The sequence below is a fragment of the Peromyscus californicus genome, unplaced genomic scaffold (genome assembly GCF_007827085.1).
Source record: "Peromyscus californicus insignis strain IS unplaced genomic scaffold, ASM782708v3 Scaffold_2__1_contigs__length_46816999, whole genome shotgun sequence".
Taxonomy (NCBI): Eukaryota; Metazoa; Chordata; class Mammalia; order Rodentia; family Cricetidae; genus Peromyscus; species Peromyscus californicus.
The window spans coordinates 26,153,766-26,181,365 of NW_026294540.1; the positions used below are offsets into that span (position 1 = coordinate 26,153,766).

The 27,600-nt window shown below is 50.8% G+C and overlaps 1 protein-coding gene across 3 annotated transcripts in view; it reads left to right on the forward strand.

Annotated features, from left to right (window-relative positions):
* Nucleotides 1–5,112: 5,112 nt before the first annotated feature.
* Nucleotides 5,113–27,600, forward strand: part of Srrm3 (serine/arginine repetitive matrix 3) — a 72,233-nt gene continuing 49,745 nt past the window's right edge. For all 3 annotated transcript variants that reach the window (XM_052753997.1, XM_052753998.1, XM_052753999.1), the window contains exon 1: nt 5,113–5,283. The gene's annotated coding sequence lies outside the window, so the exon portion shown is untranslated. The remainder of the gene's footprint in view (nt 5,284–27,600) is intronic.

The following is a 27,600-nucleotide window of genomic DNA, read 5'->3' on the forward strand; positions in this document are numbered from 1 at the left end:
AGAAAACATTCTGATTTGTGGTAATCTTCCAGCCTCTATCTCCTGAGTGTGGGGCTTACATGTGCAAGTGACCACACTCTGCGCTGCTGTGGAGCTTTAATAACCATACCTTCCCCTCTCCCAGCCTCAACTCTGCACCAGTAACATGGAGGTGCATCAGCACAAGGGTGAACAAAGTATGCAAGGTCCCACGGGAACTTAACAGGAGGAGCTGGGCTGGCAAGCTGGCTCGGCGGGGAAGGGCGCTTGCCACTGAGCCTGATGGCTTGAAGTTTGATCCCGGGGCCCACAAGATGGAAGGAGAGAACTCAGTCCCACCGGTTTGCTCTCAGGCCTCCATACACATACACACAATAAATAAATAAATACATAAACAAACACATAAATAAATGCAATAAAAGAAAACAGCGAAAAGAGACTGTCTTTAGGATATGCCTCGCTTGGTGCCAAGGTGTATCAGCAGCCTGCTGTGAGGATGGGCCCTGTGCATGTGTGTGGGGGTGCCCATTGCAGGTAGGACTGGGATATTGTGTATGTAGGGGGGCTGCAAGGATGTGGTGTGTGGCCGAGTCTTGAGTCTTGGGCATGAGGAGATGATCTAAATGTATTCGTGGATATAATACAGGCAAGGGGAGTTGAGATGCTCGAAGAATCTATCCCAGAGGCCTGGGTGGGGCATGTGTGTGAGATCCACATATGTGGTATGTAGGGAGAGCATTGTGAGTCTGTCACGTGTATTTGAGAGTGTGCAATGAACTCAGGTGACTAAAATCTGTTCTGCCAGTAGACAGATGCTGGGAGATGAAACTGGGTCACATACTCCCAGGCAGCCCCAGCTGCTGGCCCCGCCACCCCTCCCCTGCCTGCCCTGTCCCCAAGGGAACACAGGGACCCAGGTGTGCCCTCCAGACCTGAAGGGAGAGGTCACTGCATAATCCCCGGCGGGGGCATCCCCGTGCAAGGCACCTGTATGTGTACATGGGAGGTGCGTGATGTGGGGTGGAGGGAGTGCAGGGTGTAGGTATGGTTTATAAGGACTTGTCAAGGAAGAAGAGAAGTGGCCCCAGGCCACAGCAATGAATGGAGCAGCTGGCTACCATGTATTCATTCTCTTTGCCCCACATTTCCATCCTGCTCTTCTCTCTCTCTCTCTCTCTCTCTCTCTCTCTCTCTCTCTCTCTCTCTCTCTCTCAGATTTATTATTACTTATGTGCAAGTATGTGTGTGTGTGTATGTGTACACATGAATTCAGTGCTCAAGAAAGCCAGAAGAGGGAGCCAGATCCCCTTAGAGCTGATGCTACAAGCAGTTGTGAGCCGCCAGGCATGCATGCTGGGAGCCAAACTCAGGTTCTCTGTAAGACCAGCAAATGCTTTTAACAGCTGAATCATCTCTCCCGCACATCCTGCTCTTTTTTAATTTATCTTTTCATTTTAGTGTGTGTGTGTGTTGGAGATGGGTGTGTGTGTGTGTGTGTGTGTGTGTGTGTGTGTGTGTGTGTGTTGGAGATGGGGGTGGGGGTGGGGGTATGTATGTACCTGGACCCGTATGTGGAGGCCAGAGATGGATATTGGTTTATCTCTCTCCACCTTAGTTTTTGAGACAGGGTCTCTCGCCGAACCTGGAGCTTGTTGATTGGCTAGACTGGCTGATAGGGAGCCCTCAGGAGCCTCTTGTCCCCACCTCCTGAGCACTGATGATACAGGTGTGCACTGCCACACCTAGTTATGTCCATGGGCCCCGGGGATCCGAACTCAGGTCCTCACGATTGTACAGCGAGCACTTTACCCACCGAGCCGTCTCCCCATACCCTTCATTTTATTTTACTTTTAATTTGTGCATGGAGGCGGGGTCGGCATGTCATTGGCCCCATGACCCATGTGGAGGTCAAAGGGTAACCTGTAGAAGTCAGTTTTCTCTTTCCACCATTAGGTCCTCCTGGAGATCAAATGTCGTTTGTCAGGCTTGGTGGCAAGGGCCTTTACCATTGAGCCATCCCACTGGCCCTGCTGTTGAATTATATTTTATTTTTATCTTACTCAGGATCTCGTTATAGCCGAGACTTCCTCAGAACTCACTTGGCAGCTCAAGATGGCCTTGAACTCATGATCCCGCCTCAGGTTCTGAGGCTCCCGCGTACTGAGATAACACGCACACACTAACACATCTAGCTCGGTTTAGACCCTTTTGTTCTCTGTTGCCTAATCTTCCCTCTCTGGGACATATATTGAGAATTTTTAAACAAAGAAATTAGTGTGTGTGTGTGTGTGTGTGTGTGTGTGTGTGTGTGTGTGTGTGTGTGAATGGCCTGAGGAGGTCAGAGGACAACTTTTGGGGGTCAGTTTTCTTCTTCGATGTGAGTCTCTAGGCTTGAAGGGCCATTACCCGCTGAGCTTTCCCTCCAAGGCCCTAGGTTCCACAGCCTGCTGGAACATCCCCATCAGCTGGGGGACAGGCTCTCAAAGTTTGAGGCTGTGGGAGGAGGGCATTTCGGATTCAAACCACAACGCAAAGAGACTGCCAGGGTAGGGGATATCGCCAGGGCTTCGGCGCCTTCTCCCATCCTTGGTAGGCTAAGGGCTCTAAGGCAGCAGCGGAAGATTGAGTGCATGTCCAATTTTGCTGTTCCCTTGAAGCAGTGCCCCCCACCCCCTCACCAAAGCCAAGGAAGCAGGAGCTGCAGAGATAGACAAAGGATGGATGGGGGATGGATGCTCAGCCAGGGCAGGGTTCCCAGTCTCAAGTTCCAAAAAAAGACTAGACACCAGGGCTGGTCAGGGACCAAGATTCAGCGGTAAGCTTCCATAAAGCCAACTTCGTCGAAGGGATGATCTTTGCACTGAGGTGGGAGGGCGCTGCATCCCTGCACCTCCCCTAGCCCTCCTCCAGTCCTCTACACACCCCAGCTGTGGCTCCTCAAACAAGGGGAGATTGCAGGCCCTCTGAGGGCACTCTCCTAGCCCTTGATTCGCCGGCTGTCCCCTTACTGTGCCTTAGAAAGTCCAGACAGACAGAAGGGCAGACTCTCCCTGGAAGGAGAGAGCAGTCTGACTGGTACTTGGCCAGCCCAGAGCCCCAGCTGATGAAATATTAATTCAGCAGGAAGGTGGAAGACCGGCTGAGGACTCACCCTTGGGACTCTAGGGTGGCGGAGCTGGCAGCAGCTGTAGCCTGCCCTTTTACCCACTCCCGACCTTTGTTCTGTAAGGATCTTACACACACACACACACACACACACACACACACACACCAAAGACACAGGCAAAGAAACCTGTGAGGAGGAGGAGGAGGAGGAGGAGGAGGGGTGGGGAGGGGGCTCACACAGACAGCCTGCAGTAAGACAGGCAGCCACAGATGGCCGAATATACTTACAGACCTGCATGCCAGACTCCTCATAAGCTCACAAGAAACACACAGAAATCCACAGCTTTCTCTCTCTCTCTCTCTCTCTCTCTCTCTCTCTCTCTCTCTCTCTCTCTCGTGTGTGATGCCTGCATGTATGTATGTGAGTCATGTGTGTACCTGTGTGCCTGGTGCCTGTGGAAGTTTGAAGTGGGTGGTGGGAGCAGGACTTGGTATTTAAAGTGCACACCTTAGCCGGGCGGTGTTGGCACACACCTTTAATCCCAGCACTCGGGAGGCAGAGGCAGGCGAATTTTTGTGAGTTTGAGGCCAGCCTGGGCTACAGAGGGAGTTCCAGGAGAGCCAAGGCTATTACACAGAGAAACCCTGTCTCAAAAAAAAAAAAAAAAAAAAGTGTGCACACCTTTAACCCCAGCACTCGAGAGGCAGAGGCAGGCAAGTGTCTGTGAGTTTGAGCCCACTCTACATAGTGAGTTCCAGGCCAGTTGGGGCTACACAGTGAAACCTCATTTCAAAAAAATTAAATTAAATTTTAAAAAAAGAAAGAAAGGAAGGAAGAAAATAGAGAAAGATACAAAGAGGAGGGCCACAGATCCTCTGAAACTGGAGCTACAAACAGTTGTAACCCACCATGTAGGTACTGGGAACAAAACCTGGGTCCTCTGCAAGAGCAATGGGTGCTCTTTACTGCTGATCCATCTCTCCAAACCTCCAAAAAGTTTCTTAAACTCCACGTTCTGACTTCCCTCACCCCGGTTCTGTCCCTTCTAGATGATTCTGGCACGTCTAACACTGCCTTCAGAGATAGCTATGGGGAGCCACCGGTGGGACGGACGCAGGAACAGTCGACACTCCTGGATTACACTAGGCAAGTTTCTGGGATCCCTTCCTGGCTGTGGCTGACTGAAATAGGAGGAGGGTTGCTGATGCAGACAGGCAGACACACCAAGCCACTAAATAGTGACTCGAGCTCAGGATCCCATGACTTCCAGCCTAGAAAACCCAAATGCCCAGCCATCCCATTCTCAAGCTCCAGTTGACGGGCCTGGGGGCCCACACCTGTAATCCCAGCACTCAGGAGCCTGAGGCATAGGCATGATGATTACTGTGAATTTGAGGCCAGCCTGGGACACACAGCAACATTCTGTCTCACGGAAGCTCGGCTGAGGATGGAGCTCGGTTGGTGGAGTGCTTGCCTGTCATCCACAAAGCCCTGAAATTTATCCCCAGCACTGTATCAGTCAGGTATGGGGCTCGGTGCATGTCCATAATCCCAGCACTCTACAGGTAAAGGATCAGAAGTTCAAGGTCATCCTCAGTTACATAGTGAATTTGAGTACTCCAAACAGGAGTACGTGAGACACTACTAAAAAAGAAATGGAGAGAGGAGAGGGGGTGGACAGGATAAAAGAACTCTCTCCCCAGTGGGTTTTATTTTTTTCACCCCTACACAGCCTGCCTGCTTCAGTCAGAACATAATAACAAGGGAATCTTTGGAAGTGTCCCCTAGCTGTCTAGCTGCGCCCAGCCTTCAGGGAAAGTGCTGGTAAGGACTCTAGATACCGAGGACTGTGCCCAGTTCCAAATTAATAACTGCCTCTGCTTTTAGGCAGCACTCGGAATAGACATGCCCCGCCCCCTGCTGGGTGCCGCATCTGCAGCATCAGGTCCGCCAGGCCTGCAGAGGGCGCGGTGAACTGCGGACTCCGGGACGCTCTAGCCACCAAGCAGCCCAGGAGGCCGCCTCGATGGTGGTGCGCTGTCCAGCATTTCAGCAATCGGCAGCGGCGCCCGAGGGAAGACGGGGGCGCCGGGCCGTGGGGAAGCCACAGAGCTGCCTTGTCAAGCAAAAGACCGGGGACAAACGGGACCTGGAAGCCCGGCTCCAGCACCCAGAAGACTACAGAGGTCAGCGGGGAGGTAAGAGCCTCTGATGGGGCGGGGGTGTTTCCCAGAGGGGCTGGGCTGGGTTGGACCTCAGGCCTCCCCAGCCAGGGGACCCAGATGTGCAGAGGATCAGTGTTAAGGGGTTGGTTGCTGGAGTTATCTGTCCGAGGGATCAGGCGAGGTAGAATTAGAGATAGAGAATGCTGTTCTTTTCACCTAAAGTGATGGAGAAAGTGTGAATTCAAGGGTCAAGGGGAAGACTCTCCTGGACATAAATTGACCATGGTCCAGCCCATGAGCATGCCAAGAAGGCCACCATTCAGTTACCCTTCCCCCCAACTTAGGAGCATCACCTGCTCCCCAGGGAAAGGAGACCCAGATGCAGGGACACTATAGACACCCATCACTTGCAGGCAGAGGTGGGGAGAACAGGCTACCCCCCCCAAAAAAAAAACCCTGGATGCTGGGCCTCTGTCCAGCAGGGGGGTGCCTGCATAAGGGACAGTCTGGCCTTTTTCACAGCTACCCAAATGCCCGGGGGAGGCAGAAGCTGGCAGTGAGAATTGGGTCTCTCACAGACTGGCATTTATTCTCATGCTGGGAAGCGGATGGAGGGTGCAGATGTGGAAATAGCCACAGGGAGTTTGGAAGGACATTCTGCAAGCATTTTTAAGGCCCGGGGTAGGTCTAGCCTTGTGGCAGATTTCTGATAAGGGGCTGTGAAGAGAAATGCAGCCTTTGGCTTGCCAGCTTCTCCTACTTTCTTCCAAGGGCTCCTGCCTGGACAGTGAGAGCACCTGAAGTTCTTGTTTCTGACAGCTTGTTCCCATAAGGACAGATCAGGAAGATCTGGACAAAGGCCATTCAGGTCAGATGTGGCACTCCAGTGTCTGTGCTCGATCCCAGCCATAACTTCTCATCCCTCCTCCCTCCCCACTCCGACACCTCTCCACTCAGCTGCTCCTGGCATGATCACACCTGGACTAGTCTTTTACCCTGTATCAAAAGCAAAAGGCAGTTACTTTGAAGGGCAGCAAGAGTTCTTCTACCCAGAGGGTCATCTTAAGGTCACGACCTGGGCTGGTACCAGACCTCCACCCCCAAACCAGAAATAGAACTATGTTGACTAGGAAATCGTTCCCACAGAACACTAGTTTGGGGGTTCCTTGACTTTTATATCCTATCCCACTCTCCCGGGTGGGGTGGAGGAGGAATTCTTGAAGGATGACTAAAGAGGGTAGATTGGGTTTTCAGAGGTGAGTGGTGGGTGGTTTGAGAGTCATGGACTCCGAATTCAAAAGGACATGGAATTAAATGTAGGTTATGTGACTTCAGGTCAACAAACCCCTTAACCTTTGTGAGTGCCTCCTAATGTGTAAACAGGTGGAGTGCTAATCTCTTTTGTTGTTGAGGGTGACTCTCAGAGCATTTACTGAGAGAGTGGGCAGAATCTTTTGTGGTTGAATTACTGGGATAATCTATATAATGAATGGGAAGCTGTTTAAACAGACGTTAGGGCCAGTGAGATGGCTTAATGGGTAAATAAAAGCACTTGCCGTAGAGCTTGACAATCTAGGTTCTATCCCTGGGTCCCACATTATGGAAGGAGAGAACCAAATCCCACAATTTGCCCTCTGACCTCCACATGTACACTGTCACTCATGTCCCTCCCCGCCCCACCAATACATAAATGTAAACTATGGAGGTGGTGGCACACGCCTTTAATCTCAGAACTCAGGAGGGAGAGGCAGAAGGATCTCTGAGTATGAGGCCAGTCTAGTCTATAGAGTGAGTTCCAGGACAGCCAGGGATACACAAAGAAACCTTGTTTCAAACAACAACAACAACAAAACACACAAAAAAGGAAACTATAAGATGCTAGATGAATGTTAGTAAACAGATTACAAGTGAACGTTCCTTACAGAGATACACAGAGGTGTCTGAAGTGTGTCTTTTGATCACCCAAAGACATCTCCTTTGGGAACAATATTAACTGAGGGTCTCCACCAGGTTCCATGTTTGGCACAAGGCTGCAATGGACCCCGCTAATCTTCACCAATGCTTCCCAAAGAAGATCTCATTGGTCCCTTTTCAGAGCTGAGACAGGAGGTTTGGCTGACTTTTTCAAGGTCACAAAGCCACTTAAGCTATCTCCCTGGGGCAGAAATATTGCTGATGACCTGTCCCAACCTCTGGCTGTCAAGGTCCAAATGAGTGTCCGTCTCTTGACTCGTGACGTCCGCTGACAGGTGTGGAGCTTGAGGCATACACAGCGAGGTAGGGTAATGACTGCCCCAAGGTCACTGGGATGTTTGGTGGCAGAATATACTTTGAACTGGCATCCATGCACCCCTACTGCAACCGGTCATCATGGTCCCACCCCAGGGAGAAGTCCCATCTGGTCCCTACCATACCTTCACCCTACCTCCTCTACCTGACAAGCTCTTGCTGACCTCAGCAGGCCAGTGGCTGTCCATTCCCTTCTGAGTGGTCAACTCTCACTTCCTCACACAGCCCACGGTCACAGCAGCTGTCGGGTCCATTGGAGTCAGCCTCCCTCTCCACCCACATCTCCTCCTCAGCCCACATATAATTCACTCTGCGGCCAATACCATGGCTTCCCCATCTTAGAAGTAGGTTAGGGCGCTGATGAGGGGGGAGATTACAGCTTTACTTTATTTTTTGTTTTCTCACAGTTCTAGGGGGTGGAGCCTAGGCCTTGCACATGCTAAGCAAGTACTTTCCCACTGAACTACATTCCCCAACCTGTGTCTCCTTCTTTTTTTTTTTTTTTTTTTTTTTTTTTTTTTGGTTTTTGTGAGACAGGGTTTCTCTATGTAGCTTTGCGCCTTTCCTGGGACTCACTTGGTAGTCCAGGCTGGCCTCGAACTCACAGAGATCCTCCTGGCTCTGCCTCCCGAGTGCTGGGATTAAAGGCGTGCGCCACCACCCTACGCTTTGGACTATCATGTGACTATGACCTCTGCGTGTGTGTGTGTGTGTGTGTGTGTGTGTGTGTGTGTGTGTGTGTGTATGTGTGTGTGTGTCACACACACACATTCGGTCAAGAGGTGCCACTGGCCTTCCTTTGCAGAGAATCCAAACAAGATCTAGAAATATGATGTGGGGAGCAATTGAGAAAGACACCAGGGCCCAGAGTGACTTCCAGACCATTGTGCTGCCCTTGGTTCTCTGTGCTCCCCTGGGTGACCTTCTCCCAGAGCACTGTGGACTAGCAGAAGTCAGGGGGAATATGGGTAGGAAAACTGTAGGGCTGGGCACGTGAGTCCAGGGGCCTGCCTGAGCCCAGCTCCAGTCGTGAATCCTTGCATGACCTTTAACAAGTCCCTTTGAACCTCTGGCTCCCAGTGTTCCTGTGTAGAAAGTGATAATGTCTCACAAGGTGACCACCCAAAGTTCCCATCAGCAGCAGGATTTTTTAAATTAATGTATTTATTTGTATTTTATGGGCTTTGGTGTTTTGCCTGCATGTATGTCTGTGTGAGGGTATTACAGACAGTTGTGAGTTGCCATGTGGGTGCTGGGTATTGAACCTGAGTCCTCTGGAAGAGCAGCCAGTGCCCTTAACTGCTGAGCTATCCCTCCAGTCCCCAGCATCAGGAGTCTTAAGATCTCTCTACTCTATAAATCTGTATGTCAGGCCAGGCCTGATAGTGAAGGTCTGTGATCCCAACTATTTGGAAGGCTGAAGTAGGAGGATTTTTGAGGTCAAGGTGGGTCCAGGCAACAGAATGAATTCAAGACCAGCTTGGACAACTTAGCAAGACCCTATGTCAAAGTAAAAAGAGGCCCAGGGATACAGCTCAGTGGTAGATGGTTTGCTTAGTAAGGGAACTAGGGTTCAATCTTGTCACACACACACACTCACACACACACACACACAAATCTGGAGATTGAGAAAAGAGCTCAGTCAGTAGTGCTTGTTATCCAAACACGAGGACCTGAGTTTGGATCCCCAGCACCCACATAGAAATCTGGGTGCTGTGGTATATATCCATCCACAATTCACCATTAGGATGATGGAAACAAGTATATCCCTGGAGCTCACTGGCCAGCCAGTTTAGGTGATCAGCAATCTCCAGGTTTAGTGAGAGACCCTGTTCCAAAAAAATAAGGTGGGGAGCAATTGAGAAAGACACCAACCTCTGGCCTTCACATGCTTTCTCACACACACACACACACACACACACACACACACACACACACACACACACACACACACACACACGCATGCACACACGTCAGGAAGCCTGTGGTTCCATCAACAGAAGTCACCTGTAGTGTTTCAAGGTTGGATCTATCAGCTGCTGCAGCCGAGATGTCAAAATCCACCCGTCCCTCTTGACAACAGAATCAACTTCCAAAGGGGAAAACGTAGCCTAGGGAGGCCTCTTGGCTGCTCTAAAGGTCCCAGATACCACGCTGAGCCAAGGTTGGACCCCTCTCTAGTCTGAATTTGGAGTGACCAGCTAGGACACCAAAAATGTGCTCCATATACCTACCAGGATTGTTCATCAGAGCCAGGGAGGCCCCCAGCGCTCCCCACAAGGGGCAAGAGCAAAGGGGGGCTGTTGGCTGAGAGTTGGCTGTTGGTTTGGGGAATTAGAGAGAGAAAGGACTTTTGCAGCTGATTTCTATGGGGGAAGGCCAGGCCTGAACAGGAGTGTCTTGTTAGGGCAACTACTTCAAGAGGGCCAGGAGGAAAGAGAGACCTGCTTGGTTCGCCACCTTGGCCCAGAGAAGGGCCCGGAAGCTGAGAGAGGGAGAGTTCATGAACGGAGAGGGGATCAGTGACAGGGACCTGCCGAGGGGTAGAAGGTTCTGCAGGGAGAAGGGACTCATGGAGGTGACCCTGAAGGACAAGTGAGACCAGGGAATGAGGATACGTTAGGTGAGGGAGGAAGTTTGGCTGTAACATGGAGAAGAGGAGGAGGTCAGGGGCCAGGAGATCGCTCAGGGGTAGAGGAGCTTGCCGTCCGAGCATGAGGACCTGAGTTCAATCCCCAGCCCCCATATTTAAAAAAAAAAAAAAAAAAAGGCCAAGCAGGTGGTGCCCACTTGTAATCCTAGCACCAGGGAGACAGATGGGCAGATCTCTGGGATTCTTTGCCCAGCCTAGACCAACTTGCAAGCCCCAGGTAAAAAAATAGAGACCCTGCCTCAAAGCGCACGGTGAAGAGGACTGGCTAGGTAGATTAGTGGGTCAAGGCTTGTGCTGCCAGACTTCACAGCACCTAGTTTGATCCCAGGGACTCACAAGGTGGAAGGAGAAAACCAAGTCCCACAAGTTGTCCTCTGACGGTCACACACACACACACACACACACACACACACACACACACACACACACAATGTAAATGCACATACACACACAAATGCACATACACACAAATGCACACGCACGCACACAAATGCATGTGCACGCGCGCGCGCACACACACACACACACACACACACACACACACGGGGAGGTAGGGAGGTGGGGAGGTTAGAGACAGAGTGAGAGGTCTAGAGGCCTTTGATAGGGAGAAATTCATCACCAGCACTCACAGCTGCAGTCTGGCCCAGCCTTGCTCATCTTGGGGGACACTATGCTTTCTTGCTCCTTCACTCTCTTCTGGGTCATGGGCACAGGAGGACGACAGTTCTGCCTGCACCCCAGCCCCCTTAGCCCTGCATCATCCCTAATGGGGCTCTTGGGGGACTTGGGCAGGTGATCAAGATCTGTAGAAAGGCCCTTCAGGGGCTATGTAGACCTTGGCTCCAGAGCAGCCCACCAACCCCCTAGGGGGTCCCACCGTATTAAAAGCTGCCAGCCTGCAGCGATGCTTCCTCAGCAGGCAGCCTGGCTTCAGCTTCTGCCGCCCTCACCTTGGCCTCCTGCCTACTGCAGAGACTGCTGTGCCAGCCAAAGCTAGCAGGCAGAGCCTGGATCCCTTGGTATCTTGCTGGGGCCTCTGAAAGCTATGAGAAGGCCGGGCCGAGTTCCCTGATCCTGGAGTGCAGAGAGCTTCTTCATTTCGGGGACCCCTTCCTACCACTGTTTCCCAGAATTACCTAGGACAGAAACCAGCAGGGAAAATCAAATTGTGTTGAATTCTTTCCATGGCAGGGTCTCAACATGTGCCACAGGCTAGCCTGGGCTGAACTCAAACTTGTGACAATCCCCCACCTTCCAAGTCCCAAGTGCTAGAATTACAGGTATATACCACCACGCCTAGCATGGGTTGAATCCTTTGATTTTACAAATGGTCTGTTTTCCAACAGGCCAAGGCCAAGACTACTGGTGATCCTGAGGAGTGTAGCTCAGTAAGAGCACTGCCTAGCACACCCAAGGCTCTGGGTTCTATCGTCGGTGCCTCCTTTCTTCCTCCTCCTCCTCCTCCTCCTTTTCTTCGTTTCTTTGTTTATTTTTGCTTTTTTTTTTTTTTTTTTTTTTTTTTTTTTTTTTTTTTTTTTTTTTTTTTTGGTTTTTTCGAGACAGGGTTTCTCTGTGGAGCTTTGCGCCTTTCCTGGAACTCACTTGGTAGCCCAGGCTGGCCTCGAACTCACAGAGATCCGCCTGGCTCTGCCTCCCGAGTGCTGGGATTAAAGGTGTGCGCCACCACCGCCCGGCTTGCTTTTTTTTTTTTAAGACAAGGTTTCTCTGTGTAGCCCTGCCTGTCATGGAACTTGCTCTGCAGACTAGGCCTGCCTCAAACTCAAAGATCTGCCTGACTGCCCCAAGAGCTGGGATTAAAGGCATGCACCTCCAGCACCTGGCAATTATAAAAATTTTTGCAAGGTTGGATGTACAGCATAATGGTAGCGCACCCACTTAGAATCCCCCAGTGAGGGGCTAGGATGTGACTCAGTGGTAGAGCACCTGCCTAGAATCCCCCAGTGAGGGGCTGGGGGTGTGGCTCAGTGGTCGATCACCTGCCTAGAATCCCCCAGTGAGGGGCTGGGGTGTGGCTCAGTGGTAGAGCACCTGCTAGCATGTACAAAGTCCTGGGTTCCATTCATTTCTAACACCACGAGAGAGAGAAAGAGAAAGAGAGAGAGAGAGAGAGAGAGAGAGAGAGAGAGAGAGAGAGAGAGAGGGAGAGAGAGACTCTTACCACCCAAAGACAAGCACTAAGACTGTGTAGTACCTCCTCACAGGCTGCTTCCTACATGCTCATAGCTACATGAAATTAAGACACTGGGAATGTGCTACTGGGAGACGTCTGCATCCATTTTTTTCTTTAAAAACAAACTCTAGCCTGAGCATCCTTAGGTGTCTTCAGGGGTTGCTCAAAAGCAGACTGTGTTCCTTGTGCTGGAGTTTGGGCCTCTGTGCAGCCATAAAAAGAGCGGATGTGGGTATGGAGGAGGCTGCTTTCTAGCAAGCCAAGGAGGGTACAGCCTCGGGGCCTGGGGGGAGGTGTGTGTGTGTGTGTGAGTGTGTGAGTGTGTGTGTGTGTGTGTGTGTGTGTGTGTGCGTACACGTGTGCGTGAGTGTGTATGAGTGTGTGTGTGTGTGTGTGTGTGTGTGTGTGTGTGTGTGTGTGTGTGTTTACTATGGGACCCAGGACAGACGAGGCTGAACATGAGGTAGCTCTGTCTTGTCAGTGCCCTACACCAGGGACTGCAGAAGGAAGTGGCCGATGCTGCTGGCAGGGAATAGGTCACACATCCCCTGGGGAGATCATGGATCCTGCAGAACTTCAGAGGAAAGAGCTCAGAGCTCGAATGAGATGATAGCCGTCTCCTGGGCTCTGCTTTCAGCTGAGCCCGGCCTCCCGCCTCAGGACCGTCTCCTATCCTGCTAAGTGGGTATCTGCCTCCTGGTGCACAAGGAGAAGGCATAGAGGATAGGTTTGACAGCAATTCCCTAAGAATAAGATCCAGTAAATCCCTGAGACAGCAGTCGCCATCTGAGTGGGCGAATATACAATCCATTTCTGGGTACCCTGTGAGCCCCGAGAACACAGAGTCCAATCTGACCCTGACCCTGACCTTGAAGATCCCCCAGTGGGAACTGACAGTTACTGGCCCTGAGGATCAGCTAGAGAGAAGCTGTCCACAGCGATGTGGGCTATGGGAGGAGGCCCCCGGGAGAGGTGATGCCTCCTCTGGGCCCAGGAGACTGATAAAGAAGGTGCCAGAGGAGTTGACAGTCAGAATAGCAAGGGTGACATGGAGGGGTGGGAAGTCCCTGGTGATCCAGGGCCAGTGGGACATACCTGCCATCCGAGCAATGGAGGCAGGAGGATGAGGAGTATCAGAGCAGCTTGGGAACATAGGAGGACTTTCAAAAATCTGGACGAGAGAGAGAGAAGAAGGGAGAGAGGAAAAGGGAAATATACCAGACACTAAGGGCAGAGACCAAGAAGGAGCCACTGTCCATTGAAGGAGAAGCTAGTGTCCACTAGGGCAGGAAGTGGCCCCGTAACTGAAGAGGGGCAGGTCCTGAACCCCAGGAGACTCGACAGGGAGGGATGAATATGCATGTGCCCAGACTAGAATCTTCTAGAGAAAAAAGATCATCAGTGGTGGGGAGAATGCCGAGGGTAGAGCCTTCAGTCTATCCCCAGTTGATAGTACAACCCTTAGCACCTGACAAAGACCCCTGGTTAGCAGAGTGGGCCTCGGGGCTGGTAGAGTAGCTGAGCACCCCAGAAAGGCACTGGAAGTATTCTGGAAGAGATGGAAGCTGAGACACTCAGCGGGTCCTGCTGATGGTGAATCTCATCCCCCACCCATTATCTGACCCTAGTCACCCCTTGGTATCCTCTGAAGAACACCTCTTTTTACTCTTTGTGAGTGTGTGTGTGTGTGTGTGTGTGTGTGTGTGTGTGTGTATGCACATATGACCGGCAGAGGAAGTGTCAGTCGATGTCTTATTTATTTATCTGCCTCTTTACTTATTTATAGACAGGGTCTCTCACTGGCCTGCCGCTCACCAAGTAGGAGAGGCAGACGGGTTAGGAAGCCGCGGGGACCTGCTTTATCTACCTCTAGCACTGTGGTTATAAGCACACTTTCTTAGAAAGAAAGACAAAGCAAAGCAAAACAGCAAAGTTTCCAGGACTAGAACTCAGATCCTCCAGCCTGCCTGGTGAGCACTGCTGACTGAGCCAACCCCTCCAGCCCTGTTGTCCGTTTCTGCTTTGTTTTTTATTTTTTGTTTGTTTTGGATTCTTTTAGATTTTTATTTTCACTTACTGTGCTTGCGGAGATCACAGGGCAAAAACTCACAGGAGTTGGATTTTGAGGCTCCAACTCAGATTAGCAGGGTTGACAGCGAGAGCCTTTACCCTGAGCCATTTACCAGCCCTGGGTGGTTTTTTTATTTGTTTTTTGATTTTTGATTTTTTAATTTTTCTGGGTTTTTTTTTCCTTTTGGTTTGTTGTTTTGAAGGCAAGGTCTCATGTATCCTAGACTGGCCTTGAATCTGATACATAGTCAAGGCTGGCCTTGAACTCCTGATCCACCTACCTCTGCCTCCCAAGTGCTAGGATTACAGACGTGGGCCACCACACCTTACTCTCCATTGCCTTTTTTTTTTTTTTTTTAATTTTTCGAGACAGGGTTTCTCTGTGTAACAGTCCTTGCTGTCCTAGAACTCACTTGGTAGTCCAGGCTGGCCTCGAACTCACAGAGATCCGCCTGCCTCTGCCTCCCGAGTGCTGGGATTAAAGGCGTGCGCCACCACTGCCCGGCCTCCATTGCCTTTTGAATTCTTCCTTCCTCCACCCCCTTCTCTGGAGCAGCAGAGATCTGATGTGCTCATTCATACTTTCATTCAGTCACTCATCAAACCTTCACTCGGTGCCCTCCTTCACTTAAAAGTTCCGTAATCAATGTCCTCCCCAGGCTCATGTAGGACATTGGATGAAGGAAGATGCAGAAACCGTCTTGGCACGGAGGCCCTCCTCAGCAGCAAACTTGCCTAGAATCCCCCAGTGAAAGGCTGGGCATGCCTCCTTAGTAGAACACTTGCCCAGGCTGCACCAGACTTGAGGCTCCATCCCTGGTACCGCAGAAACCACATGTCCTTTTTGCCGAGAGTGGGTAATGTTTCTGCAGGTGACTTAGATGAGAGTGTCTGAGGGTAGCCCGGGCTCCGGTGCAATATAGGGCTGCCTGGCGGGACAACTTTGGAGCCAGCACCACAGATGGACCTCACAGAATCCATGCAGGTCTGCCAGAAGGAAGGACACTCCTGAAGAAGGAGGAGAGATGAGGAAAAGCCCAGGGCCGAGGAGCTTGGGACTCAGCAGGAGATGGAGGCAGCTTGAGGGGACGCTAGTGCCCGGTGTGGATGCGAGTCTCTGTGTCTCCTGCAGGCAGCGTAGAACACAAAGAGTGTTCCCAGCGGGGACCCACCGGACAGAACCCTTTGGAGAAGGGCAAGCGTGATTTAGACAGATGGAGCCTGGGAGGGCGGTGATGTGTTTTCAGGACATGAGTCACATGACCTAGGGCCAATCCGGGACACCCAGATTCACTGCAGCATGATCTGATGATACAGCATGCCTGCCTCCGTGCTTCTAGAAGAGTCTGTGATAAGAAAATTTCTACCACCCAACCTAAACAGTGGGTTGGGAATCTGAGTGTGAGTCTAAGGGTCAATTTTGTTTTGTTTTGTTTGTTTGTTTGTTTTGAGACAGGGTTTCTTTGTGTAGCCCAGGCTCTCCTGGAACTCCTTCTGTAGACCAGGCTGGCCTCGAACTCACAGAGATTCACCTGTTCCTGCCTCCCGAGTGCTGGGATTAAAGGCTGCGCCACCACCTAGAAAAGGGTCTAACATATTAAAGCACCTGGATGTTAGTACACACAGAGTTGGGAAGCAGAGCGGCTGGAGACAGACCTCAACAGGGCAGCACCCAGCCAGCAGAGCAAGGCCCCGGGTTCCCAGCACCAGAAACTAATAGAAAATAAAAACGCAAAAGAATAACTCTAACACTTAGGAAACTGAGTTGTAGGATGGAGAGTTCGAGACCAGCCTAGACCTTGTCTCAACAAAATGTACAAAGTTGGGACTGTGGCTCAGCGGTAGAGCACCTACCTGGTGCGCGCCAGGCCTTGGGTTGCATTGCAAAATACGTTCTTTTTGAAGAGTTGAGAACTAATTGCCTCATTCTTAAATATGTGGTTCCCTCTGCCCGAAATGCCCTTCCTCCTCCTCTGCCTCCTTCCTCTCCAGACTCCGCTCAGACAGCTTCTGTGAGGTGTGTCAAGTCAGGCTGTCTCCTGTGTGTCCTCGAGGCTCCTTCTCGCTCAGCCCTTGACATCTTTACTCCTGCTCTTCTTGGCTCCCTGTTCCCCATTTCCCAGGTGTCAGACTGGAGTTCATGCGTCTTTCTCCTTCTCACAGCATCCTGTGAGGTAGGGGTTCCTGTCTGAGGGAAGCTGAGATGGGGACCTCAGCTCAGAAGTGGTGGGTGGGGCTATGCTGCTCCCAGTGCTCAGACTCATTGTCATTTAAAGGCAAGGGCCTGTGCCACCTGTGTGTTGTCGAAGGTCCCCAGGCTGCATAGGTTGGCATCAGGGAGGCTCATTCTCTCCTCTTCCAGAAGTTGGCCATTCCCATCCAGGGCTGCTGTGCAACCTGAGGAGTCCATGGCCTTGATGAAGGTGATAAACTATGAGGAACGTGGTCTGGGAAGGAGGAGGCAGCAGACGCAGAGGATGGGCTCTGGAACCTTAGCGCAGTCTCTCAGGAGCAAGTTGCCCTTCCTCTCCCGGCCTCTCCCACCGAGGTCTCCTCTACTGGGGATTGACCCCAGGACCTTGTGCATGCTAAGCAAGTGATAAACCTCTGGGCAACATCCCTGGACCCTCACTAAAGGAATTCTGAGCAAAAGCTCTACCACTGAGCTACATCCCCCACACTGTTTTTGCTTTGTCTTTGGAGACAGTCTCACTAGTTGCTCAGGCAGGTCTGAAGTCAACAGTTCTCTGGGGATGACAGACCTGTACTAGCAGCGTGTATCACCCTTTCTACCCTGGCCAGGGTCTAGGCAGAGCTCACGGCAGGAGCGGATTCGCAAGCACTGATGAAGGTCCTTTGCTGATGGCAGAGCTAGAAAAGACATGTGTGGGAAGGAATGAGTAGCCATCGCTCCCGGTGCGACACCAAGACTCACCCCTTCCTTTCCAGAGAGTCGAGGGCCTCCTTCATAGCCTCACTTGCCATCCCTGAGGGATCCAGGGGTTATTGTCAATGACGTTGTTAATTAACTGCTTAATTAACTATTTAGGATAATCAGATTAATTGACATTAATTGGTTACCATTTGTCAAGGACCCTGGAAAGCCGTGCCTCTCAGAGCTGAAGTGTGTGTCGAGCACTGGGCAGAGGTCTCGGAAGGAAATGTCACCATGCTCTAGAGCGGAGGCTGAGCAGGTGGCAGGCAGGGCCAGGACCAAGGGCTTCCAGCAACCACCCTGGCTCTGAGCCTCCCCGTCTAGCACGCTGAGCTTTTGAGAGCTTTAGCATCTCCTCTCCCCAGATGCATTGAGGAAAGGGTTGGGGGCTGGTGAGATGGCTCAGTGGGTAAGACCTCTTGTCACCAAGCCTGACGCGGCCTGAGTTCAAGCCCCTGGGACCCACATGGTGGAAAGGGCAGAACTGACTCCTTCAAGTTGTCAGGTAACATCCACATTTGCTACAGCATCACACACACACACACACACACACACACACACACACACACACACACACAATCTTTCGATCACTTTATTTTTTAAAATGTTTTGAGGCAGCTGTGTATGGCACCTCCACCATGCAGCCTGGCTGAGCCTGCCTGCGTTTTGAGTTAGAACTCAGAAAAGTGTGACGTCTCCTGTCGCTCTTTCCCTCGCCCTCTTTAATATACCAGCCGAGGTCTGAGCATGCTCTCCCCACGCTCTGCACTTTCCTTTCTGCTTTCTCTGAAGACCCCCTTCCCTTCTGCCATATAGTGGCTTGCTTTCTTAAACCCTGACTCAAAACAGCATGGCCTTTTTCTTCCTCTTCTCCCCACCCCCCATGCCAGCAGCCGCTGAGCTATGAGCCTGCCCTGTTGTGATTTTTATTTTCTCTCAAAATTGTAATAAAAACATCCTCCAGCTCCAGGTAAAATGGAACAAAAAAGGTTTGACATCTGGGCATAGTAGTTTTGAGGCAGAGGCAGGAGGATCACAAGTTTGATGACCCCCTGAGCTACATAGTTTGGGGCTAGCCTGGGCTGCGGAGGGAGACAGTGTCTCAAAATGAAAAGGTTTGAAAGGAATTGGGGGGACCCTCTGGGGAATGGATCTGTTGGCAAAGTGCTTGCTACACACGTGTGAACCTGATTTTGATGCCCAACGCTGGGCACAGTAGTGCATAATAGTGATCCCATCGCAGGAGAGGTGGAGACAGGAGGGTCTCTGGGCTCACTGGCCAGCCAGCCTCGCTTAACTGATGAGCTGTAGGTCCCAGTGAAGGAAGGGCCCATCGCAAAAGCCAAGGGAGGCCAGGCTTGGTGGTGCACGTCTTTAATTCCAGCACTCGGGAAGCAGAGGCAAGTGGATCTCTGTTAGTTCAAGGCCAGCCTGATCTACAAGTGAGTTCTGGGATAGCCAGAGTTGTTCGACAGAGAAATCCTGTCTCCAAAAATAACAAAATATTAATTTATTAAAAATAAAAACCAAGGTGGGCAGCTCCTTGAGAAATGATGTCTGGGGTTGATCTCTGGCTTCCACTGGCCAACCTTCACTGGAACATACACACACCAAAGAAAAATAGGAACCAAAGGAAAGAGGAAGACTCTCCTTCCCCCCCATCCACAAGGGAAGTCCTCCGAAAGAGAGACCTAATTCTAAATATGCCTTAATATAAGTAGGTCACCATATAACAACTGCTGGGGTGTGGTACACACAGCCAACTTTTTTTTTTTAACCTAGAAAAATGTAAAATAAGCAAACAAAAATCAAATTGCTGGGCAGTGGTGGCTCAAACCTTTAGTCCCCAGGAGGCAGAGGCAGGCAGATCTCTGAGTTCGAGGCCAGCCTGGTCTACAGAGTGAGTTCCAGGACAGCCAGGGCTACACAGAGAAACCCTGTCATGAAAAAACAAGTATTAAAAACCGAGGAAAGATGAGCAGGATAGCGCTGATAAAACATGCAAAATAGTAAGCTGTGATGAGGGGGCTGATTTGCATTATTTAGTCAATTTCAGCCCCTCAAGCCCACAGCACATTTCAATGCCTGTTGAAAAAATATGACTTACCGTTTTAGATTACAGCACTTGAAACAACAACAAGGAAAAATTACTATGAAATTCATCCTACGTTTTAAGAAGGAAGAAAAAAAAAAAGCCAACCCACTCAAAAATGTGAGTGTGAGTTTGTCTTCAGAGACATTTTCCCCAAACCAAATGGTTCCCATATCAAATCCAAGTTCAAAGCAGAACGGGGACTCGGGAGCCTGCCGTCTTGTTTTTGTGAATTTTCTGTGGGTTTTGCCTTATTGAGAGCGCAGACTTGACACTCCAGCCTCCAGCTCCCAAGTGCTGGGATTACAGATGTGTGCCACCCCTGCTTGAGCCTGAGTCTTGCCTTGATTTTTCCACTGACCTCTTCATGGCTCCCCTCCCCCTCTCTGGACCTCTCTGGTCTTTCTTCATAAGAGACTACACTCCTCTTTGGTGCAGTGAGTGTGTGGATGCTTAGTATACCAGAGACGCATATAAATGTGTGGCAAAATGAAGGGGTCCATTTGGTGAGACGATGGAGTTCCCAATCCAGGAGCACTTCCCCTGCAGGAAGGGGGACTCCAAGCTTGATTACAGAGATCGTTAGTGTGGAAAGGAAAGACACAGGGAACGAACGTGATGTCTCTTTCTGTCTCTCACTCCCTTTACTGCCCAATCTTGCAGCCCCTGGGGGAGGAAGGACCAGGAGAGACTGGAGGCTGTTGCCTAGCAACGAGAGTCGCATCTGGATCAATAGGAAAGGCAGGCGATGTTCCAGCCCCCAGCCCGACTCTCTTTGGCTTTCTCTTTGATCTCAGCTGGCCCAGCAGGAACCTGAGGGGGATGCCCAGGGCAGCCTGCCTGATTAGAGCCAAGTCAATAGAGGGAATTTTCCATAATGAGGTTATGTGGATGGAGGCAGCATCTGCCCCAGACTCCACCAACACTCTCTCCAATGGGAGAAAGCAGCTGTCTGGCCAGTACTCGCCTGTCCTACCAATAGCTTGAGTTGACACATCACCTCCCAACTTTGGTTTATTTATATGTTTGTTTGTTCAGTGTGTGTGTGTGTGTGTGTGTGTGTGTGTGTGTGTGTGTGTGTGTGTGTGTATGATGTGTTCAGGTGCATGTGTGGTATGTGCAGGTGTGTGTGCACATATGTTTGGATGTTGGTGCTCAGAGTTCACACCCTCCTTTTTATTCAGTCTGAGGCCCCAGCCCATGGAATGGTGTCCCACACACTTAGGGTGGATTATCTCACCTCAATTAACTTAATCCAGACAACTCAAATGTGTCCAGAGATCTGTCCTCAAGATGATTCTGCACCCTGTCACACTGAAGATAAAAAACCACACAGTAGCCTAGGCTGGCATCCAACTTGTGATCCTTCTGCCTCAGGCTCCATGTGCTGGTTTCATACACAGCTAACAGTCCAACCCTGCATGGCAGTGTAGCCGTGAGACAACCCTTTCTCTAAGTAATTGGAAGCTGCTCTTTGGCCCCTACCAGATCACCCCAAATCTCCCTTCTAGTGTCATCAGCCTTGGGACAGGTCCCCATCTAGAAGGGCCACAGCAGTCTCCAAGGAGAAGCAAGTTGGTTACTCTAGGGAGACAACCTTTGTTTCGTGAGAGTGTAGGAGAGGGGGCACTGATATGCCACTTGCTCAACTGGTTTAGGTTCTGGGGTGTTGAGGTGTGTGTGTGTGTGTGTGTGTGTGTGTGTGTGTGTGTGTGTGTGTACATGTTGGTAGGAAGTGCACTGTGTAAGTGTGTGGGGGCGCACATATATTTGTGCGCTTGCTTGTGGGACTAGATGACAACCTTAAATTTTGTTTCTCAGATGGTACCCACTTTATTTTTAAAGACAGGGTCTTACTGACCGTGGGGCTCACCTAGGCTAGCTGGCAGAAAGCCCCAGAGATTCACCAGGGTTTGCAATGACACACTACCCTGTCTAGCATGTTTGGTTGGTTGGTTTTGGTTTTTCAGACAGGGTTTCTCTGTGTAGCCCTGGCTGGCCTGGAACTCACTCTGTAGCCCAGGCTGGCCTCAAACTCAGAGATCCACCTGCCTCTGCTTCCCGAGTGCTGGGATTAAAGGCATGCGCCACCATGCCCAGCAACCATGTCCAGCTTTTCTCCTTAAGACTTTCTAAAATTTATTTGTGTGTATGCATGGGTGTGTGTTCCTTTGTGTGTGGATGCCCTTGGAGGCCAGAAAATACAGGACACTTGGAGGCACTGGATACTTTGGTGCTGGAGTCACATGTGGCTGTGTACCTACAGGGTGCTGGGAACAGAACTTTGGTCCCCTGGAAGATCAGGAAATGCTTTTAACTGCTGAGCCATCACTCTAGCTCCACACTCAACTTTTAAAGACTATTCATTTGGGCATGCTACACACTTTGCCAACTAAACCATCTCTCCAGCCCTTTATTTTATTTTATTTTCGAGATAGGAGCTCGTTTTTTTTTTATGCTGGCCTTGCACTGCCTATATAGCTGAGGATTACATTTTTATGGTATATTCTTTTACATGTATTTATTGTGTGCGTGTGCACGCATGTGTACACGTACGAACACGTGCACTTTCACACAAGTGTGCATGCCATAGCAAGGCCCACTTGTGGAGGTTAGAGGATGAGAGTCATTTCTCTCCTTTGTACCATGTGGGCTCTGGGGATGAAGTTCAGGTCATCAGGGTTGGCAGCAAATGCCTTTGCCTGCTGAGCCTTCTCTATTACACATTGGGTTGACCTTGAAATTCTGGTCCTCCTGCCTCCACCTCTCAGGTATTGGGATTACAAGTGTGCATCATCACTCTGATCTTATGTGGTGCTAGAGATGGAACCCTGCTAGGCAAGCTCCATGCCAACCAAGTCACATCCTAAGCCCCTAGTTCTGGTTTCAATAGCGGTCTACTGATTTGGGCCTGTCTGTACGATGTTCGAGAGCAGTATTGCCTGCTCTAATCTATTCTGGAGTCTGCAAGCCTGGAGTGCGGAGTACCTGACACCCTTGGTTGATGCTGCTGGTTTGTGCTCTTGGCTTGGTGGGGTCTGTCCCATACAAAGGTCTGGGTGACCAACTCTGGACCTCAGTGGTCTGCACTGGCGGCACTTGGACTATGTGGCCCAGAATGTAGCTCCTTCTCCACAAGCACATGGCAGAGGCCACCTTGGCTCCGGGAATCTGCTATCCCGGCTTCTGATCTGGGAATTCAAATCGGAAGCCCTAGAATAGGGGGAGGAGCTTGGCTAGAAGACAAGTCCTTCCTATCTCATTCAGAGACTGGGCCGGGTTTCCCGGCTTGTGATGAGCATGACAATGTAGTTTATGCAAGTGTCAAAAGTACACAGACTGGGCATTGGGAGCGAGGACTAAGGACAGCTTCCACTGGAGTCCCTGAAGAGGACAACAATGGTAAACACAGAAAGAGAGCTCCCCACCACCACAAGCACAGGCTAGATCATATTTTTATTTATTCATTCATTTTATGTGCATTGGTGTTTTGTCTGCATGTCTGTCTGTGTGAGGATGTCGGATCCCCTGGAACTGGAGTTACAGACAGTTGTGAGCTGCCATGTGGTTACTGGGAATTGAACCCAGGTCCTCTGGAAGAGCAGCCAGTGCTCTTAACCACTGAGCCACCTCTCCAGCCCCACAGGCCAGATTTTTATTACAATTAGTTAGTTAGTTGTGTTCAGCGTGACACAAATGTGTGGAGGTCAGAGGACAACTTGGAGGAGTCCGTTCTCTCTTCCCACCATGTAACTCGGGGACTGAACTCAGGTCCTCAGGCTTGGTGGCAAGCAGCTTTATCCCCTGAGCTTAGCTGCCTGCCCCAGGTTGGATTTTTGCTACTGTTGTTTTTTTTGTTGTTGACATGAGGTCTCATGCATCACAGGCAGATCTTGAACTCACTATGTAGCCAAGGATGACCTCGAACTGTTGACCCCTCTGCTTCCACCTCCAAGTGCTGAGATGGTCACAGCTGGCTGCCCTGTGTGAACATGAAGGACAGGAAGACAGACTAACTCAACATTCTCCTCAGAGAAACCTCAACCAAGCCGGGCATTGTGGTGGATGTCTGCAATCCCAACTGCGAGACAAATCATGAGTCAAGTCCCGTGTAGGAAATTAGGCATGCTGACACACACCTCTAATCCCAGCACTTGAGAGGCAGAGGCTGGTGGAGCTCTGTGAGTTCGAGGCCAGCCTGGTCTATGTAGTAAATTCCAGGCCAGCCAGGGCTAACTAGTGAGACATTATCTCAAAAACAGGACTAGGGATATGGCTTAGTTGGTCGAGTGCACAAAACCCTGGGTTTAATCTTGAGCACTGCAGACACTGGGCCTGTTGATTAATGCTTGTAATCCCAGCACTCAGGAGGCAGAGGCAGAAGAATCAGGAGCTCAAGGTCATCCTTGGCTACATAAGGAGTTCAAGGCCAGCCTCAGCTACACGAGACAATAAATAATAAACAAACATGTAAATAAGCATGCCACTCAACCAGAGACAGAACATAGCAGACGCAAAGAGGTGACCCCAGAGGTACCTCCCCCAGGAGGATATATTTTAGAAAGTCATTGGAGGCTTCAGAGAAGAGGTGACACTGTCCATTTTGGCAGAAGGGATGGAGGGGTGAGGCATTCCAGATGCAGGGAACAGCATAGGCTGGTGTGTTCTGAGTAGAGCAGGACACAGCAGGAGAGCTGGAAGCTAGCCTGAGGCTGGACAGGTGGCCCAAAGCCACGTACAACCAGAGCAGCCCATGCCTGCTCCTAGGCTACACACGTTCAACTTCACTGCCGGCCGCCTTCGGGCACCATCTCACCCATGGTTTCAACACCACAGACTGAGGTTGGTGAGAAGGAGCGGGGCCAAGCCCTGACCCAGGCCCAGGTGGTTACATAGAGGTCTAGACTGAGCAGGGGAGGGCAGGGGAAGGGACCACGAGGCATGCTGTTAAGGCGCAGCACCGCACAAGCCAGGCTGCCTCTCTCCCCACGTCCCACCTCGGCTCCAGCCCAGGTACCCTGCTGGAAGAAGCTCCTGCCAAGATTTCCCTCTGGCTCCAGGAAGCTCCAGCCACTGAATAATTGAAAGGAAGCCGTTTGGTCTTTTCCTCCCAGCTGCACCAGCATCTTCTGGAGGGTTGGGTAACAAAACAGCAGCGCCAGCTCTTCCCCAGAGACTCCAGGGAGGCTGGGAGGAAGCCGCGGTAACCCTCTCACTGCCAGGAGATACCAGCTCCTCCTGGCTTCCAGCTCTTGCGGCTCACTGTGGCGTCTCCCCCATCCTCCTCTTCCTCTTCTTCCTCCTCTCCTTCTCCTTAGCTCAGGATCTCATGTAGCCCTGGGTGACTCCAAACTCCCTCTGTTGCTGAGGATGGTGTTGAACACCTGACCCTCCTGAGGGCTGGGATGACAATGGGACGCCACAACTCATTTATACTGGAAATCAAAACCAGGGCTTTTTACATGGTACCGAGCCACATCCCCAGCAGTGTGTGTGTGTGTGTGTGTGTGTGTGTGTGTGTGTGTGTGTGTGTCTGTCTGTCTGTCTGTCTGTCTGTCTCTGTATGTGTGTGTTTTGGGGCAGAGACGAGGTCTCACTCTACTGCAACCCAGTCTGTCCTGGAACTCACTATATAACACAGGCTGGACTTGAACTCACGGTCTTACTGCTTCATCCTCCCAAGTGCTGGGACTAAGTGTCCACCAGCTAGCTGGAACAGAAATTGTACACATACCAGTTTCTTCACTCTTCATAACCTCTGTGAGAGGAAGTACTTATAGTAGCCCCATTTTACAGACATACCTGTAATTCCAGTGCTCTGGAGTCTGAAGCAGAAAGCGTGCATGGCCAAGGTCAGCCTGGGATACACAGCCAGACCCTGTGCCAAAAGCAAATAGGCATGGAGAAAGGAAAAAAACAGGGCCGGGGTGTAGGTTAGTTGGTAGAGTGCTTGCCTACCTTGTGTGAAAGCCAGAGTTCAATGCCTGCAATCCCAGCACTTGGGAAGTAAAGACAAGGTGACCAGAATTTCAAGGTTATCCTTGGCTCCATAGGCAGTTTGGGACCAGTCTGAGCTACAGGAGACCCTGTCAATAAAAAAAGGAGCGATGTCAGCAAGATGGCTCAGTGGTAAAGGCACTTCCCACCAAGCCTGGCAACCAGAGTTCAATTTCCAGGACCCACATGGTGGAAGGAATGTGCAAACTCTCCCAAGTTGTCCTCTGGCCTCCCCATGTATGCCATGGTGAAAGCATGCACACACACACACACACACACACACACACACACACACACACACACACGAAATGCAATTTTTTTTCAAGACAGGGTTTTTCTGTGTAGTTTTGGTGCCTGTCCTGGATCTCTCTGTAGACCAGGCTGGCCTCAAACTCACAGAGATCCGCCTGCCTCTGGCTCCCGAGGGCTGGGATTAAAGGCGTGCGCCACCACCGCCCAGCACAAAATGCAATTTTTAAAATTGCGGAAGAGAAGGGAAGCAAACTCCTCCAGCAAGGGCTCTCACCGTGGTGCTGGTCTTCACTCATTCCAATTCACCCTCACCAACCCCGCCCCCACCCCATACATTTTAAACATCTCCCTTCCATCCTTCATTTCTTGATTTTCCTCTAGAGGGCGCTAGAGCAACCACTCTGTGAGTAACTTTGAGGGACAGATTCCGAGGCTCAGTACTGTAGTCATGACCCCTACGCTTCCGTCTTGGGCAAGGAGCAGAGTAGAGGCACCAGGTCACTATTGCTGCTGCTCTGTGGCCTCTCCTCTGCTCTCAGGCTGAAGAAGCTGAGGGTCCCCATGGGATGAGGAAGGAGATGACAGGACCCTGCCCCTAAGAACAGCATGTGAGTGTTCTGACTTCAAAGTCGGACTTCAAAGTCAGACTTCAAAGTCAGGGGTGACCCACCTTGACCATGATGGAGATGACTTTCTTTCCCAGCTTGATAAAATATGTTGGCAAAATGTTGTTGAACCTTGGGGATTTTTCTGTGGTTTGTTCTTTACCAGACACACCAAGCATGTTTCTGACAGCATATATATATATCCCACCCCCGTTCAATAGCTCTTTTATTATTATTGTGTGTCTGATGGGGGATTGCCAAGGCCATAGATCACCAGATCACCCTCATAAAATTGATTCTCTCCTTCCACCTTTACGTGGGTTCCAGGGATCGAACTCAAGGCCTCAGACTTGCATGACAAGCCCTTTTATACACTGAGCCCCTCTTCATTTTTAACTTCTCTACCTGCTTATGTCTTTGTTTGATGTTTCATGTTGTCTGAGCTGGCTTCAAAGCATTGTGTAGTCAAAGATGATCTTGGACTTTTGGACCTTCTGCCTCCATCTCCCAAGTACTGGGATTGCAAGTAGGTGCCATCTTGTCAAGCATTTTACTTTTTAAGTTTTTGAGACAGGATCTCATACTAAGTTGCCCAAGATGTCCTTCATCTCATTGTGTAGTCCAGACTGGCATTGAACTTCTCATGCTCCTCCCTCAGCCTCCCGAGTTCCTGGGATTGTAGCCACACTTGGCCTACAACTGTCAGGCACTTTCTTCACCATTCCAGACAAAAATGCACTCTCCCTGGATGGTGTTTGCGATTGTACTAGGAGGAGGGAGTCAGGGCGTGGCATCAGTTCCCTCTTCCATCACAAGCTTATCCCTGAAAAGAATCAGAGTAGGAATGGTCCCACCTGGCTACAAGGTAACAAGGACCAGGTTCATTCTACAGATGGGAAAGTGCACCCGAGGGCAATTTGATGACTTCCTCCCATCAACCAGGCACAAGTCATGCTAGAATTCAAGATAGAGTCCGCAGTGCCTGCATAGAGGGGCTGGGGTGTGGCTCAGTGGTAGAGCACCTGCCTAGAATCCCTCAGTGAGGGGCTAGGGGTGTGGCTCAGTGGTAGAGCACCTGCCTAGAATCCCCCAGTGAGGGGCTGGGGTGTGGCTCAGTGGTAGAGCACCTGCCTAGAATCCCCCAGTGAGGGGCTGGGGTGTGACTCAGTGGTAGAGCACCTGCCTAGAATTCCCCAGTGAGGGGCTGGGGTTGTGACTCATAGGTAGAACCATGTACAAAATCCTGAGTTCAATCCCCAGTACTGA